The sequence below is a fragment of the Neofelis nebulosa genome, chromosome 3 (genome assembly GCF_028018385.1).
Source record: "Neofelis nebulosa isolate mNeoNeb1 chromosome 3, mNeoNeb1.pri, whole genome shotgun sequence".
Taxonomy (NCBI): Eukaryota; Metazoa; Chordata; class Mammalia; order Carnivora; family Felidae; genus Neofelis; species Neofelis nebulosa.
Window position 1 is genome coordinate 190,596,740 of NC_080784.1, and position 19,496 is coordinate 190,616,235.

Here is a 19,496-nt window from a genome sequence, read left to right on the forward strand (position 1 = left end):
AATTTAACCAGCCTTTCAGCATTCAGAAAACATTTTAGGATTTTGCAATGTATCAAGGTCATCATCCCCAGTAGAACTTGCCGATTTTCCCGTAAAAATGCAAACATGATGGCTAACAGAAAGTTTTGTACTAAAAAGCGGTAACAGGTTTCATGCTTGCTGAAGTATATGATGCAGCCCATATGCTCTATTAATTAAAGGTTTACAAAAATGGGGATTGATCAGTGAGATCAGCCAGTCACAGAAGGACAAATGTAATATGGTTCCACTTGTATGAGGTATCCAAAAGAGACAAACTCCCAGACACAATAAAGTGGTGGTTAACAGGGGCAGGGAGGAAGGGACGTGAAGAGTTGCTATTCAAGAGATAACATTACAATGACACAGATGAGGAAGTACTAGCATTCTGTCATAATACTGTACCTATAGTTACCAGCGCTGCGTTGTGCATGTCAAAATTTGTCAAGAGGGTAAATATCTTGATCTACCACATTAAAAAAGAAAAGGGTGATTGATAGGACATCTTTGCTGTAGGGATCCCATAGATCCGCACTGAAATCGGTTTCTCTGCAAAAAATACGTATTGAAGCCTATGAAGTCATCTTAGCAACTACAATTGTCTAATGCCAGTCCATACCATTTTGAAAGCACTGTATCTTCCCTCTTTGACCCGTTCCACATCTCTGCTCATCTTAAATGAAAAGAATAATGCTTTTGACCAGCAGAGAGCAGCAATGACATACTTTATAGAGCAAGTCTGGTGAACCCGACCATCTTTTATTGTGTCCACGTTGTGAGACCGACACAGACTGTTTTGCATGATCCCAGTCTTTGAGGGGCATATTGTTAAAAGATCCCTGAGGTCCCCTGAGCTCGCTGGAGGAGGCTGTTCTGCCGGCCCGTGTTCCCATACCATGTTACATCCTACTGGTTCCATGGGTGGCGCTGGTCACTGATCGCAGCATCGCTTCTTGGCACTGCCAACAGGGGTCAGATGTCTTGATCAAAGAGTGCCACTCCATTGTAGTGGTATCTGACATCATTACTCAGTTGTGTTCAAGGCTGGAGGATGTGGTGCCTCACGATGGTGTTCCCTGTTGACTCACAATGTGGCCTTCTTGTATAAAAGACTGTTACGGATCTTAGGGATAGCGGAACAAATCGCATTGGTAGAGCAATATACAGGGACATAAGCTGGGGAGGCTGTATATTTTCAGAAAATAGGAATAAAGGAGATGGAATAGGAATCTAGAAAAAAAAGACAGAAAATGAATCTTTGAGTAGAAGCTAAGAGAAGAGATCATTTCAACAAGATGTTTGATTTCTAAATTTCCCTGGTGACGGTGAAAGTGAACTTAGCAATGTTATTGACTTTGGGAATAGAGGGACTTGAGGGACCTCAGAACAACCTTGGCCTCATTTTGAGGACTCAAGCTAGAGTACATGGGGTCAGAGGGAAGTAGTTAGGAAAGAATCATACAGAAGAGAGTTGGTGTCAAAGAAACTTGGGGAAGAGGAAAGATTCTTTTCCTTCAGTGCAGGAGGGAAGTAGAGAGCTATGAATAATGACACAGAGAGACTTTGAGGGGAAAAGGAAATGAGAAATCAATTATCTCAATCTGCTCAATAAAGCAAAAGGCTTTGGCTTCTAGAGTGTGTGTGTTTGTTTCTTTGAGGGTGGGTGGTTTGAGAACAGAAAATAGAAAATGAAATACAGCTTAATAAGAAGGATGCTGAAAAGTCTCCTAAGTCTCGCTGAGATCATGTAACAACCAATTGTGGTGGAACTAGATGAAGCTGAGATTTTAGGTAATTCGGAAGGTAATAGATGGTAAAATTTACTGAGTGGCATCGAGGAGGACGGTGGAAGGTGAAGGGGCTGATAAATCCAGGGAGAGGATGGTTGAATCACCTAACCTTGGATTCTAGGCAAGATAGAAGACAAATGGGCCTTGATGCTGGACTGGGGAATAGGAATTTAAGAAACCGGAGCCCTATTGGACTCCAGAGGAGCAGGGGATGCAGAAGAGCTGAAGTTTTTCTCCTCATTTCCCAACTGGCTCTCTGATCTGTCTGGAGCGTTTTTAATTCTTGGCACAGAGAAGATAATCAATTCATATCTGCTAAATAAATTAATCATTACTATTAAACATAGGCCGTCTATAAAATGAAGCATTACATTTGTATATACCAAGAAATAAGCACCTTTTGTTATAAATAGGACAAACCTAGAGACATTTAAAGTGAGAATATTTTAACTACGTGTCCCTCTCCGTAGCCATCACCCAAGGAGAGAAGTATTAGCATCATGTAATAATTACCAGTGAGGCAATTAATGAATTCCCTTCTGTTAAAAAAGGACTCTTTTTGACATTTTCAAAAAACTTCTTAGTCTGACATCCTGTTAATTACATGTGCTGCACGGCTGCAAACCCATAAAGGGGCTTTTGCCCGTCACTTGCACTGGCTCGTGGAATCCAGGCTCCATCTGCAGGTGCATAGATGGCTAGAGATCTAAAGATGGAAAATTCCTTGGGAGCAGCAAGACCGTATAATTTACCTTCCAAATCAAGACAACTCTGAGAAAGAAAGGGGACACTTTTAATACGTAGCCAAGTTGCAGTTTAAAGTGGAGAATGTCAGTAAATGCAAACCCCTGCTCTACATGAGAAATGAAGGCTCTGAGAGGGTTAAGTGGTTTCTCCTAATCCAGTGTCTCCATTCAACAAGGACAAGGATTTGGGTAAACAGCAGAAGATTCCCATGGTTTGTTGGGTGCTGTGTTACAAAAGCAAGTGGCAAATCCATTTCTGCCAAATGTGTAAACATCTAACGGCAAGTGGTACAAGCACAATACAAGCTGTTCTTACACACTTGGTGAGGTTCCTGCTCTTGGCCCTTTTATGCACCATGATAAACATTTTGCATGAAAAATCTCGAAGCACATGCAACAGAATTCTCTTTTTACATTTTTTCATGTTTATTTATTTTTGAGAGAGTGAGACAGAGCATGAGCGGGAGGGGCAGAGAGAGCTGGAGACACAGAATCCAAAGCAGGTTTCAGGCTCTGAGCTGTCAGCACAGAGCCCGACACAGGGCTCGAACTCACAAACTGCGAGATCGTGACCTGAGCCGAAGTTGGACGCTTTACTGACTGAGCCACCCAGGCGCCCCTGTTTTTACACTTTACATTATTAATTTTGAAATATTTCCAAACTCATAGGAAGGTTACCAGAACAGCACAAAAAAACTGTCCTTCACTTCATCCAGAATCCCCAACACCTGTCTCTCTCTCTCTCTCTCTCTCTCTCTTTCTCTCCCTATGTATGTATGCGCGTGTGTGTCTCATAATAGTTTTTGAATCAGGAAATCAAGATCAATACTTCCATTTAATCCAGTGACCTCATCCGAGGAGCCACATCTGGAAGGTAGATTCTTTCAAATGTTAATTTAGCATTCCGGAGATTAAGATAGAAATTATGTTATATACAAGTATACACTGTACTGTTTATACAAAAGTATTTTTTTAACTTTTTTATTGATGAATAATGGGTATACAGAAAAGCATACATATGCAGAGTTCACATCTTGGAGAGTTTTTACAAAGCAGACACTTTTACAAAGTAACCACCGACTACATCAAGGACATAAACAGCATCCCATACACCACCCTACATGTTTACTCCCTGTTATTATACCTTCCCTCTGTGATGACCATTCTCCTGATTTCTAATAGCAGGGATGAATTTTGGGGTTTTGGTTCTCTATGTAAATGTACAACATATGGTATGCACTCTTTTTTTAGTGCTCAAAATTATCTTCACCACCTTCATCCACAATGTTGCATGTGTTTATAGGATTCTTGCTGTTCATAGTATTCTATGAATACTAGATGTAGTATACATAGTCTGTGTGTGACTAGGCCCTAATTATTTTTCCATTCTACAATCTCAGCCCGTGTCTCCACTTTCAAGGAACTTACAGTACAGTGGGATCTACTGGGGATTAGGATGGACCATAAAGTGATGTTTTTAATACTAGAGAGAAAGACCGACATTACTCCTTGGAGAAGCTTCTTGGAACTAGTACCTTTTTAACTTTGAAGACTGGCTAGGAATTGCATAGTGACAAAAGGAAAGAAAAGGATTTTCAATTGTGCAGTGGTTCAAAGGCAGAATAATTAATGTACTGATTCTCAACCCATTTACACGTTAGAATCATCTAGAAAATTTTTAGAAATAGGATGTCTGGGCTCCGCCTCAGACCAATGAATTAAGAATCTCTGCAGGTGAGGCCTAGCTATCTGTAGTTTTTACAGTTTTGCCAGCGGATTGTCGTGCAAGGTCATGATTGAGAACCACAGGTTTGCAGATTTGAAAAATTACAGGTTTGTGCATAGCATAGGAGGGAGGGAATAGTAATCAGAATCCTGAAGTGGAAGGTCAACAGGCAGACTACCCAAGGCTTCCTCCTCGGACAAAAAGTTTGGTCGGGGGGTGGGTGGAAAGTCACATTGGCTCCTTAGGTAATGCAGCTTATACAGTGTGAAAAGCAGGTCTGGAGTGGTGTATGAGAATTTTCCTAGTCTGTGATGTTCTAAAACATAATTTACATTCACACTGGTTTAATTAGCATTTCTGCTTCTACACCCTTTATATTATCTCACATTTGTTGACACATTTGTCTCAAGAACATCAACTTATATCAAACAAGCATGTTTTAAATAGCAAACTTAGAGAATCTGTCCCCCCCACACCCAATATTTTACATTTATCGTGACCCCAGGCCAGTGTCTCTACTCTGAAGTAGGAAAAATTCCCCAAAGTTGAGGACTTCTGTAAATTCACTGCTTTTTAAAAGTCAACAACAGCCAGTTCACTACTTCAGAAGTGGGATTGGGGATGCCAGAAAAGCTGCTGTGTGTGTGTGCACAGGAAGCCAGACTGAAAATATGAGACATTTATGCCTGAAGTACCTCCCCTGCACAAGAGGCTTTAGAGTGGACAGAAAGACCGTGGTTTCTGTAGTTGGGGAGACCTGAGCCCTATTTACTGAAATCCCAGGGGGGTGATCCCGGAGAACGCCATTTAATCCTTCTGAACCAGAGTTTTCTCATCTGTAAAACGGCAGGGAAAGTAACAAGTATTTTGTTGAGTGTGAACTCTGTCTCCAGCATTGCATGCGTCCTTTGGACAAGTACAACCTATAGAATCCCTCAAGGAATAAATTCTTATAAGTAATTGGCATTAATGGCTCCGTTTTATCTATCAGGAAAAGGAAGCACCTGATTCCAAATCCTGATGTTTCACTTAACACACACCATTCACACCTTACCACAAAGCATATCCGGAAGTAGCAAATTCTCTTTTTTCTCGGGGGGGAGGTGGGGGGAAACCAGATGTAAAAAACTGCAGACTCACAGGGCCTCTTACCGATCCTCATATAAGTAAAAAATGAGCTGCACTGGTTTGCAAGTGATGTTGCAAGTGAGACTCTTTTCTCCCAGAAAAATGTAAGGAATTGTACCTTCTGTCCTTAAATTTTTTTTTCCTCAACGTTTTTTATTTATTTTTGGGACAGAGAGAGACAGGGCATGAACGGGGGAGGGGCAGAGAGAGGGAGACACAGAATCGGAAACAGGCTCCAGGCTCCGAGCCATCAGCCCAGAGCCTGACGCGGGGCTCGAACTCACGGACCACGAGATCGTGACCTGGCTGAAGTCAGACGCTTAACCGACTGCGCCACCCAGGCGCCCCATACCTTCTATCTTTAAATGGAGTGTTTGTGGAGCCTGTCCTATACGCCAGATCCTCTTCTAGGTGCCGTGTATGAGAGGAGGCTGGCAATAAACAGGCCAGTCTCCACATTCAGTACCCTTTCATTTCTTGTGGAGGCCAAGCATTTCGGGGAAGAGCATCCTCATCCTCAAGCCACAGAGCCCCTATACGGGCCTGGCCTGCTAGTGGGAATAAAACTGCTACACACGCTCTTTTTTGCTGAACGGGGTTTGTTTGTGTGTTTAAACAAACTGTTAATCGAAGTGTAACTCCGTTGTCACGTTTTGAAGTGTCAGCTGCTTCATAAGCTAATACGCATTTGATGTTTGCTTTGACAATGTATTTTTTTATCCGGGGAAAATGATCTCGAAAGCCATTGGTTTTTGTCCTCTTCATTCCGCGTGAGCATCTCTAAACACGAGCTCTTTTCCCTCAACTTTCCTTCTTCATCTCGCTGAAAGCTGTTTGTTCCTTCCTGTGTTTTTATGTTGTTCTAGCTTCGCCTTGCAGCTCTTTGTAGTATGAATGATTGAACAAGCCAATACAATTTATTCTAATTCCCTAGCTTATTAAATCAAGCACTTCAAGGTCACTGTCAAACCGAAGCAGACCAGGGGTTCTTTTAATAAGCGTAGATGGTTATGCAAAGCTAATGTGATAGGAGCCAAAGGAGCAGAGACTCCTGATTTAGGATGTCTTCAATATCTGCTTATAAATATAGATGGAGGAGAATAATGAACTTCTTGGCCCCAAAGCCTGGATTGATTTTTATATGCCTTTGTAAACTTTGGATTGTGCAGGACAGCATATTTAACAAAGGTGATTGATCAAGGAGAGGGTACAGAAATGGAAAGAACTAAGACACCTGATTGGGAATAAAGCAATAGGAGAATGCCCCAGTTCAGTAATTCAAGAGCATGACTGCTCATCGAGATTCCCCTACATTGACAAGTTGGAGAGTTTCTGGTATCCAGTGTCTTCATTTGTTCATTTTCCTCATTCAACAGGCATTGTGTTGAGCACCTACTATGTACTGAGTAATGTTCTCAATTCTGGGGATACCACAATGAACAGGTCGGGCAAAGTCAGACCACCATGATGTTTACAATTTTTTTAATGTTTATTCATTTTTTGAGAGAAAGAGAGACAGAGCATGAGTGGGGAAGGGCCAGAGGGAGAGGGAGACACAGAATCTGAAGCAGGCTCCAGGCTCTGAGCTGTCAGCGTGGAGCCTGATGCGGGGCTAGAACTCCTGAACCACGAGATCATGACCTCGTCAGAGGTTAGATGTTTAACTGACTGAGCCACCCAGACACCCCAGACTACCGTGATGTTTAGATTTTATTTTATTTTTTTTTAGTTTTTATTTTAATTCCAGTTAATTAACATACAGTATTATATTAGTTTCGGGTGTACAATATAGTAATTCAACAATTCCATATATAGCCCTGTGCTCATCACAACAAGCGCCTTCTTTAATCACCACCACCTATTTAACCCATTCCCCCACTGCAGTCCACTCTGGTAATCATCAGATTGTTCTCTCTAATTAAGAGTCTATTTCTTGCTTTCTCTCTCTCATTTTTTTCCCTCTTTTCTCATTTGTTTTGTTTCTTAAATTCTACATGTGAGTGAAATCGTATGGTATTTGTATTTCTTTTTTTTTTCCACTTTGCATTATACTCTCTAGTTCCATGCATATCATTGCAAATGGCAAGATTTCATTCCTTTTTATGGCTTAATAATATTCCATTATATTTATATACCACATCTTTTATATTCATTCATTTATCAATGGACACTTGAGCTGCTTCCATATCTTGGCTGTTGTAAATAATGCTGCTATAAACAGGGGTATGTGTATCCCTTTGAATTAGTGTTTTTGTATTCTTTGGGTAAATACCCAGTAGTGGAATTGCTGGATCACAAGGTAGCTCTATTTTTAAGTTTTTGAGGAACTCCATACTGTTTTCCACAGTGACTGTACCAGTTTACATTCCCACCAAAAGTGCACAAGTGTTCCTTTTTCTCCAAATCCCTGCCAACTCTTGTTGTTTGTTATGTCACTGGTTTTAGCCATTCTGATAGGTGTGAGGTGATTTCTCATTGTAGTTTTGATCTGTGTTTCCCTCATGATAAGTGATGATGAGCATCTTTTAACATGTCTATTGACCATCTGTATTCTTCCTTGGAGAAATGTCTGTTCATGTCTTTTTCCCATTTTTTACTTGGATCACTTGTTTTTTGGGTGTTGAATTGTGTAAGTTCTTTATATACTTTGGATATAAGCCCTTTATCAGATAGGCCATTTGCAAAGATCTTCTCTGATTCAGTAGGTTATCTATTAGGATTATTGGTTGTTTCCTTTGCTGCAGAAGCTTATTATTTTGATGTAGTCCTAGTAGTTTACTTTTGTTTCTGTTTCCCTTGCCGCAGGAAACATACCAAGAAAGAAGTTGCTACAGTCAATGTCTAAGAGGTTACTGCCTGTGTTCTTTTCTAGGACTTTCATGGTTGCAGTTTATTGCATTTAGGTCTTTATTCCATTTTGAATTTATTTTTGTTTAAGGTGTAAGAAATGGTTCAGTTTCATTCTTTTGCATGTTGTTCTCTAATTTTCCCAATACTGTTTGGTTTAACTTTTTTTTACTTTTATTTATTTTTGAGAGACAGAGAGAGATAGAGCATGAGTGGGGGGAGGAGCAGAGAGAGAGGCAGACACAGAATCCAAAGCAGGCTCCAGGCTCTGAGTTGTCAGCACAGATCCCAATGCAGGGGTTGAACCCACAAACTACAAGATCATGACCTGAGCCGAAGTCGGATGCTTAACCGACTGAGCCACCCAGGCGCCCTATTCCCAATACCATTTGTTAAAGATATTTCCTTTTTCCCATTGGATATTCTTTCCTGCTATGTCCAAGATTAATTGGTCATATAATTGCAGGTTTATTTATGGATTTTCTATTCTGTTTTATTGATTTTTGTGTCGGTATCATACTGTTTGATTACTATAGCTTTATAATAAAACTGGAAGTCCAGAATTGTGATACCTCCAGCTTTCCTTTGCTTTTTCAAGATTACTTTGCTTTTTCAGGATCTTTTGTGGTTCCATACAAATTTTACCATTGTGTGTTCCATTTCTGTGAAAAATTCTGTTGGTATTTTGGTAGAGATTGCATTAAATGTGTAGAATTTTTTTGGTTAGTATACACATTTAAATATTTGTTCTTCCAATCCATGAGCATGGAATGTCTTTCCATTGTCTCATCTTCAATTTCTTTCATCAGTGTTTTATAGTTTTCAGAGCACAAGTCTTTCACTTCTTTGGTTAGGTTTGTTGCTGAGTATCTTATTTATTTTTGATGCAATTATAAATGGGATTCTTACCTTACTTTTCTTTCTGTTGGTTCCCTATTGGCACATAGAAATGCAACAGATTTCTGTATGTCGATTTTGTATCCTGTGATTTTGCTGAATTTGTTGATCAGTTCCTATAGTTTTTGGTGGAGTCTTTAGGGTTTTTTTGTATATAGTATCATGTCATCTGCAAATAGTGAAAATTTTACTTCTTCCTGACCAATTTGGATGCCTTTGATTTCTTTTCCTTGTCTGATTTCTGTGACTAGGACTTCCAGTATTGTGTTGAATAAAAGCAAGGAGAGTGGACATCCTTGTCTTCTTCCTGACCTTGGGGGAAAATCTCTCAGTTGTTCCCCATTAAATATGATGTTACCTATGGATTGTCACAGATTTTCTATTTCCTTTATTATGTTGAGGTATATTCCCTCCATACCTATTTTGTTGAGGATTTTTATCACAAATGAATGTTGAACTTTGTCAGATGTGTTTTCTGCATCTATTAACATGATCATATGGTTCTTATCCTTTCTCATTGATGTCATGCTTCACATTGATTGATTTTCAAATTTGAAACTACTTTTGCAATCCTTTCTCATTGATGTCATGCTTCACATTGATTGATTTTCAAATTTGAAACTACTTTTGCAACCCAAGAATAAATCCCACTTGATCATGGCGAATGATTTTTTTAAATGTATTGTTGAATTCGGTTTGCTAGTACTTTACTGAGAAATTTTGCATCCGTGTTCATCTGGGATATTGGCCCATAGTTCTTTTTTTAGTGGTATCTTTATCTGGTTTTGGTATCAGGGTAGTGCTGGCCTCTTGGAATGAATTTGGAGATTTCCCTTTTTCCATTTTTCAGAATAGTATAAGAATGGGTATTAACTCGGAGTACCTGGGTGGTTCAGTTGGTTAAGTGTTCGATTTCAGCTCAGGTCATGATCTCTCAGCTCATGAGTTCAACCCCCTTGTTGGGCTCTGTGCTGACGGTTCATAGCTTGGAGCCAGCTTTGTTTTCTGTGTCTCCCTCTCTCTCTGTCTCTCCCCAACTTACACTTGCACGCTCTCTTTCTCTCTCTCTCTCTCTCTCTCTCTCTCAAAAAGAAATAAACATTAATAAAAAATAGGTATTAACCCTCCCTGAATGTTTTGCAGAATTTGTCTGTGAAGCTGTCTGATCCTGGACTTTTGATTACTGATTCAACTTCTTTGTTGGCTATTGGTCTGTTCAAATTTTCTATTTCCTCCTGTTTCAGTTTTGGTAGTTTATCTAGGAATTTATCAATTTCTTCTAGGCTGTACAAATTTGTGGCATATACTTTTTCATAACATTCTCTTATAATCGTCTTTCTGTGGTGCTGGTTGTTATTTCTCCTACCTAATTTGTGATTTTATTTATTTGAGTCCCCTCTCTCTCTCTGTCTCTTTTTGAGAAGTCTGGCTACAGGTTTACTGTAGATCAAAGTTTTGTTGATCAAAGAACCAGCTTTTGGTTTTATTGATCTGGTCTACTGATTTTGCAGTTTCTGTATTGTTTATTCTCCTCTAATCTTTATGATTTCCTTTCTCCTGCTGGTTTTAGGTTTTGTTTGCTGTTCTTATCCTAGTGCCTTTAGGTACAAAATGAGGTTGGTTTTTTTTTTTTTTTTTTTGAGAATTTTCTTTTCTTTTTGCTAAATTTTTTAAATGTTTATTTAATTTTGAGAGACAGAGAGACAGAGTGCAAACGGGGGAGGAGCAGAGAGAGAGGGAGACACAGAATCTGAAGCAGGCTCCAGGCTCTGAGCTGTCAGCACAGAGCCTCACGTGGGACTCAAATTCACAGACTGCAAGATCATGACCTGAGCCGAAGTTGGACACTTAACAGACTGAGCCACCCAGGTGCCCTGAGATTTTTCTTTCTTCTTGAGGTAGACTTGTATTGCTATAAACTTCCCTCTTGGAACCACTTTTGTTGCATCTCAGGCATTTGGACTATTGTGTTTTCATTTTCATTTCTTTCCATGTACTCTTTTATTTCTTCTTTGATTTCCTGGTTGACCCTGCCATTGTTTAGCATATATTATTTAACCTCCATGAATTTGTGTTCTTTCAATATTTTTTCTTGTGGTTGACTTCTGGTTTCATAGCATTGTGAACAGAAAATATGCATGGTATGATTTTGATCTTGAATTTGTCAAAGTTTGTTTTGTGGAGTAAATATAGTGTCCATAGTCCATAGATAATATGTGATCTATCCTGGAGAATGTTCCATGTGCACTTGAAAAGAATCTGTATTATGCCGTTTTAGGATGGATTGTTCTGAATATGTTTGTTAAATCCATCTGTTCTAGTGTGTTGTTCAAATCCATTGTTTGCTTGTTGATATTCTGTTTATATGATCTGTCCATTGATGTAAGTGCGGTGTCAAAGTCACCTACTATTATTGTATTATTATTGACTAGTTTTCTTATGTTTGCTGTTAACTGTTTTATGTATTTGGGTGGTTGTGTGTTGGGTGCATAAATATTTACAATTGTTATGTCTTCTTGTTGTATTGTCCTCTTTATTATTATATAATTTCCTTTCTTGATTCTTGTTACAGGCTTTGTTTTAAAGTCTATTGTGTCTGGGGCATCTGGGTGGTTCAGTTAAGCATGTGATTCTTGATTTCAGCTTGGGTCATGATCTCACCATTCCAGAGATCCAGCTCTGTGTTGACAGCATGGAGCCTGCTTGGGATTCTTTCTTTCTTTTCCTCTTTCTCTCTGCCCTTCCCCCATTCATGCTCTCTCTCTCTCTCTCTCTCTCTCTATCTCTATCTCTATCTCTATCTCAAAATAAATGAATAAACTTTTTTTTTAATTTAAATTTTTTTCATGTTTATTTTTGAGAGAGAGACAGAACGTGAGTGGGGGAGGGGCAGAGAGAGAGGAAGACATAGAATCTGAAGCAGGCTCCAGGCTCTTAGCTGTCAGCACAGAGCCCCACGAGGGGCTCAAACTCACAAACTGTGAGATCTTGACCTGAGCCAAACTCAGACACTTAACCAGGTGCCCCAACCTTTTTTTTTTAATTTAAAAAATAAAGTCTTTTTTTTTTTTTTTTTTATATAAGTATTGCTCCCCTGGCTTTCTTTTGACCTCCATTTACATGATAGATATTTCCCCATCCTCTCACTTTCAATCTGCAGATGTCTTTAGGTCTAAAATAGGTCTCTTGTTGGGTCTTTTTTTTTTTTTTAATTCATTCTGTCAGCATATGTCTTTTGTTTGGAGCCTTTAGTCCATTTACAGTCAAAGTAATTATTTATAGATAAGTATTTATTGTCACTTTATTACTTGTTCTGTGGTTGTTTCTGAAGACTTTCTCTGATCCTTTCTTATCTTTCTATCATGTTTTGATGATTTTCTTTAGTGATTAATTAGATTTCTTTCTCTTTATTCTTTACACATGTAATAGTGTTTTTTGAGATTTCATTACCATTAGGTTTGTATATAACCTCTTCTTCCTATAGCAGTATATATTAAGTTGTTGGTCATTTAAGTTTGAAACCATTCTTTTCTCCTCTACTTCCCACATTTTAGGCATGTGTTATTATATTTTATATCCTTTTTTGTGAGTTGTTTTAATTTTTACACAAATATTTATTTTTACTGATTTTGTTTTTCCTACTTTTATACTATCATTTTTATCATACTATTTCCCCTCAAATAGTCCCTTTTAATATTTCTTGCTGAAGTGGTTTAGTGGTCACAAACTCCTTTGTCTGGGAAACTGTCTATCTCTCCTTCTAATCCGTATGATAGCCTTGCTGGAAAGAGTATTCTTGGCTGCAGATTTTTCCCATTCAGCAATTTGAATATATCATGCCGGGGCGCCTGGTGGCTCAGTTGGTTAAGCGGCCGACTTCGGCTCAGGTCATGATCTCGCGGTCCGTGGGTTCGAGCCCCGTGTCGGGCTCTGTGCTGACAGCTCAGAGCCTGGAGCCTGTTTCGGACTCTGTGTCTGCCTCTCTCTGACCCTCCCCCGTTCATGCTCTGACTCTCTCTGTCTCAAAAAATAAATAAACGTTAAAAAATATATATATATATAAAATAAATGAATACATAAGTGAATGTATGTTTAAAAACTGCTTTTTATGGGGCGCCTGAGTGGCTCAGTCAGTTGAGTGTCCGACTTCAGCTCGGGTCATGATCTCGCAGTCAGTGAGTTCAAGCCCCGTGTCTGGCTCTTTGCTGACAGCTCGGAGCCTGGAGCCTGCTTTGGATTCTGTGTCTCCCTCTCTCTGACCCTCCCCCATTCATGCTCTGTTCTCTCTGTCTCAAAAATAAATAAACATTAAAAACAAGTTTTTTTTAATATATCATGCAACTCCCTTCTGGCTTGCAAAGTGTCTATTGAAAAATCTCCTGCCAGCCTTATGGGTTTTCCCTTGTAAGTTAATGACTTCTTTTGTTGCTTTATTTTTTTTTATCACTACATTTTGCAAATATAAATACAGTTATGTGTTGGTATCAGTCTGCTTTTGTCAATTCTGTTGGGGATCTTCTGTGCCTCCTGGATCTCAATATTTGTTTCCTTCCCTAAATTAGGGAAGTTTTCAGCTATTATTTCCTCAAATAAATTTTCTCCTCCCCTTTCTCCCTCTTCTTCATCTGGGATAACTATAATACGAATCGAATATTATTATATTTGATGGAGTTAGTGAGTTCCCTAAGTCTATTCTCATTTTGCATAATTCTTTTCTCTCTTTTTTGTTCATCTTGATTACTCTCCATTACTCTGTTCTCCAGCTTGCTAATTCATTCATTTCTTCCATCCTGCTGTTCATTCCATCAAGTGTGTTTCTCATTTCCTTTATTATGCCTTTTATCTCTGCTATGTTATTCCTTACCTCCATGCTGGAGTGTGTTAGGGTCTCACTCATGCCTTCCACTCTTTCATCAAGTCCAGTGAGTATCCGTATGATCATTGCTTTACATTCTGTCAGGCATGTTACTTATATATGTTTAGCTTAGACCTCTGACTGTAACCTTGTCCTGTTCTTTCATTTGGGATAAAATTTCTCTGTTTCCTCATTTTGTCCACCACTCTGTGTCTGTTTCTATGTGTTAAGAAAGTCAGCTGTGTCTTCTACAATTGAACGTCACAGCTTTGTAAAGAAGAGGTTCTGGGGGCACCTGGGTGGCTTAGTCAGTTAAGTACCCAACTTCAACTCATGTCATAATCGTGTGGTTAGTGAGATTGAGCCCTGCATTGGGCTCTGCACGGATGGCACAGAACCTGCTGGGATTCTCTCTCTCTCTCCCTCTCTCTCTCCCTTTCTCTCTGCCCCTCATCTGCTCATGATCTCTCTATTTTCTCTCAAAAAAAAAAAAAAAGTTCTGGAGTGTCCTGCAGTATAGTGTCCACTGTTGGTCAGAAGCTGGGACTTCAGGAGATTATCTCATGCCTGTTGCTTATGCCCTGCTGTCGTGCCTGAGTCATTTTTCCTTTCAGTGCAGTTGTCTGCACTGCCTCTCTGCCTCTCGTGGGCTTGCTCGCTCTCTGTGGTGTTAGTGGAACCCAGTCAGCCAGCTCTGAGGGGAGGCGGGGGGCATGCCTTCCAGGGAATTTGGGAACAGGGCGGCATAGATCACAGGGGCCATTAGCCCTGGGAGCGACCCCCTGAAGCTCTGCATTGGTTAGGAGTTTGGGGCTTGGGCAGCTAGGGGCACAGGCAGGGCAGGGCATGTGACATCAGCTGGGCACCCGGCAGCACACGAGCTGGGCTGGAGGCATAAGGGCGGGTGAGACACACAGCTCCCGCCGAGGGTGACCGGTTGGGTGTGGTCGTAGTGCGTGGCACACGGTGGTAGCTGTGCACCCACTGGCTGGTCAGGGCATCCATGAGGTTTAACAAAATTGCCTCTGAGCCCTGGTCCGAGGCTAGCAGGCTTGGAAGGGTGTGTCCTCAGCAGAACTTATGGGAGTGGTAAGACCCTCTGCTAGGGGGTTACATAGCAGTGTCTGTGCAGCCCCACCTCCCCACGGGTGTCTCTGGGCTTGTGCTGGGATCAAGGGAGAAAAATAGTGCCTGCCCGCTCCTTTGTTTTTGAACTCCCCGAACATGCTCTGAAATCTTATGAACAGATGCCTGTCCTGTTCTCCTCTTTGCCGCCCCCCTCCCCACTGCATCGTGTAAACAGCCATTTTTGTGTTGCCTCTCCACTCAGGCTGCTGTTTCTTCAAGAGCAGCGACCCAGCTGTCACTGCCCTCCCAGCTGGTCCAGTGCTGAGACAGCTGACTTTTAAAGCTCCAAGTTCCAGGTCCCACTGTTTTTACAAACTCATGAAATTCAGCCCCTCTGGTTTTTAAAGCCAAATGTAATGGGGATCAGTTTTCCTTGTGTGAATTCCCTGGTGTGAGGGCCCATGTCTCTGTACTCTCTGTATGCACAGCTCCCTCCCTCCCATAAGCAGCCTCCCTGCACCTTTCTGACCTCGCTGACCTTTCAGATGAGGCTTCTTCTCTATATTTAGTTGTGGAGTTTGTTATGCTAGTCTTTGGCTTGCTCTCCAGTTTATTGACTTGGATGTGGGTGATATCTAGTTGAAAACATGGGATGGGATGAGCTCAGCGTCCTCTGACCCCACCACAGATGTTTATATTTTACTGGGCACCTGGTCAGTGGGGTAGAGAGGGTTGGGAGGGATAGGAGGATCAGATAGGATGGCAGTGTAGATGATCTACAAGTAAACAGACTAAAGTTAGACACTTTTAAATAGGAAGTGGTGCTATGAAGAAAATAGTTATGAAGGACAGGGTCAAAATGACTTTGTGTCTGGGTTGCCGTAAAAGCAGACCTTGACACAAAAAGGTGGAGGCAGGTGATTGATTGGGGAGTTGATCCCAATAAGTAAAGTGAGAAAGAAAGGAAGTGAGATGGTAAGATGATGAAAGGCAGTTGAGACTAGGGAGTACCCTCCCCTCCTCCTGGCAGTTGGACACAGAGAAACCTTGCCCTGTATGGGGACTGCCAACCTGCATTCTCAAGACAGGCTGGGGATGTAGTCGGCATTCACAGGTATCACACGGAGGGAGGACCTGTTGGAGGTCATCCTCTTGAGTTGAGACCTGAATTAGGTGGAAGACTTGGATCTGCAGAGATCCAAATGCAGAATATTCCAGGCAGACAGAATAGAAAAGCTAAGGCCTCCAGGTGAGGTGAGGTGAGGTGAAAACAAGTTTGGCCTGTTCAGGAACAGAAAGACTAATTCTGAGCCTAACCATGGATGGACTTTGATATCAGGGTGAAGATTTAGAATTTGATATCCATGCCTGACCTTGGCAGAAAGACCATGTGAAAGCCTAGATACCAGTCTTCCTTCTACCTTGATGGTTTGCCTTGGCAAGAAATAGATTTCCTTTTGTTTTTAATATCTCGTTTGATTGAGACATGTCAGAACATCATTGCCATGTGCTATGTGACAACAAAGAAACCATTCGGCAACTCTGGACATTGGTTTCCCCGTGTATAAAATGGGAATGTTAACTGGATCCCTTCCAAGAATACAATCATTCGTCTTCCCTAAAATGGAAGCACCACGAGGGCAGGGACTTTTTTTTTGCTGGGTTCTCTTCCTCTCCACAAAGTTGATGCTTAATAAATATCTACCGACTCAGTATTGATTATGCTTCCTGAGGGCTGTGGTCTTTGGAGTCAGATATGCAATAGCTCAAATTTATGTTCTGCCCATTTGAGCTGTGTTCCCTTGGACAAGTGATTTCTTACTGCAAAGAATCACCAGAATTACATGACATACTATATGTAAAACGACCCAGCACAACACTGAGTGCTTACCTGATTTACTACTGTCCCACCTGTTGGTCTTGTGAGGCCAGTGAGAGCTAACCCCATGCCTATTACAATCTCCAGGGAAGGCTCTGACTGTCGTCCTGGTCTTCCAAAGGTCGATCATCATTTCAATAACATAACAGACGACATCTATTCTAATCACTAGAGTCTTTGATGTGGTGTTTATACTTGTTAAAAGTTCATGGAAAACAGAAGCTAAACCCAGATTGCAAAGCCGTGGGCTCAGTCTGCCCAGGACAGCTGCGGATTATTTCTAAACTCATGAATCATAAATCAAAGCCCCATATTCACATCTAATACTTCACATCTGAACTCTAATGACTAGGAAGGAATTGTTCAAATTAAGACTTTGGTCATATAATAATCCCTGCCATCCCTGTATGGAAGTCCTCTCCCTCTCCTAGAAGAAGTAAAATAGCAAATGAGCTTTTTAAAAATGTTACAATGGAGGACCTGGGTGGCTCAATGGGTTAAGTGACTGACTTCGCTCAGGTCATGCATGATCTCCCAGTTTGTGAGTTTAAGCCCTGTGTTGGTTGGGGCTGCACTGGCAGTGTGGAGTCTGCTTGTGATTCTCTCTCTTCCTCCTTCTCTCTCTCTCTCTCTCTCTCTCTCTCTCCCTCCCTCTCGCCCCCTGCTCCTTCCCTACTCACTTTCTATAAACAAACAAACAAATAAACACCTTCAAAAAATGTTATCATTTCTGTGCTTCTTACAGAATCCACCACCGGGAATAGCTATGCTAGAAAATGTAAGGGATGATGTGACCCTCTTACTTCACCCTTAATAATAAGAGGTCGGAATAGAACAGAGTTATATTATATGTAGCCTGATTACAGAAACATTCAGAGTCCAAAAAATGTGTTCTTTTCTTTTAGCTCAAATCACTTTCAGTAATTTACAGTGTGCGAATGGTTTTCAAAGTGTGGTCTGAGGTCCAGCACCCGGGCAACAGTATCATCTGCGAACTTACTGAAAATGCAAATTCTCAGGGCTTTACCCCAGACCAACTGAATTAGAAAGTACAGGAGTGGGCCTATAAATCTGTTTTAACAAGTCTCCCGGAGCTTCCGATGCACATTCTGATAACTGCTGCTTTCCTCATCTGGCCAAGCGTAAGGGCAGGGAGCTTCTCCGGAGCAAAAGGTGGGGGGCAAGGGCATCGTTCAGGACTTCAGAGTCCACCATCTACAGGTGGGGCAGACTTCCCCGGGGACTCCATTTGCCTGCTTCTTTTGAGACCTTGGATACTCCTAAACTACTTTGCTTCTTTATTTCTCTATCTCAAAGCCTCACCACTTGTGTTAAGCCTTGGACCTCAATAGCCAACCAGGATTTTCCAGGATGTGGATGAGGAGGATTGAGGTCATGTCGATGAGATCATGCTGGTGAGGGAGATGACAAATAACAAAAATAAAATCTGCCCTTACTAGTCCATTGTGGTGTCAGGACTAAGTCAGGCTCGTTCTCAAGGTGGCATGTTTCTAAAATAGCCCTGAGCTTTCTTTTGCTAAGAAACTGTAGCTTTTTCATTTCTGAGTGTCATAAACACTCCCATCCTTTGTCCTAGCTCAGTGGGCACCTGGCCCAGGCACTCCCCAGGAAGATGGGGAGGAGGGGGAAGCAAAAGAAGGAGAAGGAAAAGTCTTCTCCATTCAAATATTAAATGCTCCAGGGGGTGCCTGGGTGGCTCAGTAGGTTAAGTAAGCATCCAACTCCAGCTCAGGTCATGATCTCAGGTCTGTGAGACCTGAGCCGCGTTGGGCTCTGTACTGACAGCTCAGAGCCTGGAGCCTGCTTTGGATTCTGTGTCTCCCACTCTCTCTGCCCCTCCTCCACTCCCACTCTGTCTCTCTCACTCTCAAAAATGAATAAATGTTAAAAATAACTTACAAATATTAAACACCCCAACTCAAAGAGAGCAGCTGGGAAAGTCATAGCTGGAAACGATTTTGGCCAAAATTGAATCCAAACCACTCATTTTCGGAGGGAGGAAGCGGAGGCTCAGAGAAGTGAAATAAATTCTGAAGATCATAGGTTAGAACTCAGGTCCTCCAAAGCCACCTGCTTTTTCGGGGACACCAGAGGTTTTCAAAGCAGAGTCCCTGAGCTCCACTCCATGGGTCCCTGACACCCTTTCCAAGGTCCATAAAGTAAAAAAACTTTTTCATAACAATATTAAGAGCTAATGTGCCCTCCTCTCCCTTGTTCTCTCACACACAGACCCTGGAGCTTTCCATAGACTGCATGCTGTCAATACCACAAATTGAATAAAGACACAAACACAAAAATCTAGCTCTTCTGTTAAATCAGAGAGAAAACAGGTTTGCAAACTTGATGTCACTCTCCTCACTATTTGTTTCAGAAAATGTAGTTATTTTCCATAAAATATGTTATTTGAGGCATGTAATGGGTTCATAATTCTTTTTTATTTTTTTTGATGTTTATTTATTTTTGAGAGAGAGAGAAAGAGAGACAGAGCGTGAGGAGGGAAGGGTCAGAGAGAGAGGCAGAC

The 19,496-nt window shown here is 41.2% G+C and overlaps 1 protein-coding gene across 1 annotated transcript in view; it reads left to right on the forward strand.

Annotated features, from left to right (window-relative positions):
* KCNIP4 (potassium voltage-gated channel interacting protein 4) overlaps positions 1 to 19,496 on the forward strand; it is a 543,363-nt gene that overhangs the window by 160,478 nt on the left and 363,389 nt on the right. The window lies entirely within an intron of this gene.